General features: G+C 36.4%; 1 long non-coding RNA gene across 4 annotated transcripts; it reads right to left on the bottom strand.

The window, feature by feature from the left end:
- Positions 1 to 189: 189 nt before the first annotated feature.
- Positions 190 to 859, bottom strand: LOC106322005. 4 transcript variants are annotated; one of them, XR_001266186.1, is made up of 4 exons: positions 737 to 859; positions 520 to 651; positions 394 to 442; positions 190 to 307 (listed from the first exon to the last, which is right to left on the bottom strand). It is a non-coding gene; the product is annotated as an uncharacterized LOC106322005 (long non-coding RNA). The 4 variants fall into 4 exon arrangements; XR_001266187.1 differs by having other exon boundaries at positions 520 to 609; positions 731 to 859; XR_001266185.1 differs by having other exon boundaries at positions 731 to 858.
- Positions 860 to 923: the final 64 nt, after the last annotated feature.

Below are 923 nucleotides of genomic sequence, written 5' to 3' on the forward strand. Positions count from 1 at the left end.
CTTATTCAAACTGCATCATTTATCAGATAATCATATGCAAAAGGAAATATTTAAAAAAAATTCAAGGGTTTGAAGGTGGAGCAGTTGTACGCAACATAAGACTTTTAAAATATAGTCAATTACTAAACATGTTATGTAAGCGCAGGTGACAAAGCTCAGCTTGATGGAGTCTTAGAAGTATACCTTATTAAGTGGACGTACATGGGGGGTTGAATTGAGAAACATAGCTATTAAGCTCCTGGAGCGTGACTGACTCAAGTTTCTTAAGATCACCATACTTGGAACCAGCCTCACCTCCACAAAAAACCTGCATCACGTATGGTTAATGTGAGATTTGAGTGCTGAATAAGCTGAAAAAGGTTGAAACAACAATTATATTTAGAAGTAAATTACTCTTTTAAAAGTCCATGCGTGGCTAGGCTTTCATTGTAGAATAAACAACCTGCATTAAGACAATAGGCTAGCATGAAAATTGGTACTTACTATAAAATAGTCACATAAACAAAGTAGAAGTGTTACCACCAACAAATTTGGGATTTATGTTTGTTGCAACCATTGGATAGGCTTCACACCCAAGAGTTCGAACTTGTCATGGAGGAGATTTACGACCTTGTCAAACACAGTAACACAAACAGTGGTTGACCTGCAGAGCTATTTGAGGTTTTTCCGAAACAAACAGAGTTCAAGGCAACCCCAAACATATATAACTTCAGACAAAATAGTAACATACATGTACATTTAAATTGTCAACATAACACGCTGAATGGTCTGATTTCGTCACTGTAAATGGTGCTGATACTCCTATCTCCCCATAAATATCTGAGAAATTACTTTTGTTACTTCAAGTGGGATAGGTATCTGTTATAAGAAGATTTGTAGGGAGAATGATTAGCTGAAATACATGCCTGACAAGTAGACGTTGC

This window comes from Brassica oleracea, unplaced genomic scaffold, assembly GCF_000695525.1.
Source record: "Brassica oleracea var. oleracea cultivar TO1000 unplaced genomic scaffold, BOL UnpScaffold04758, whole genome shotgun sequence".
In the NCBI taxonomy this organism is placed as follows: domain Eukaryota; kingdom Viridiplantae; phylum Streptophyta; class Magnoliopsida; order Brassicales; family Brassicaceae; genus Brassica; species Brassica oleracea.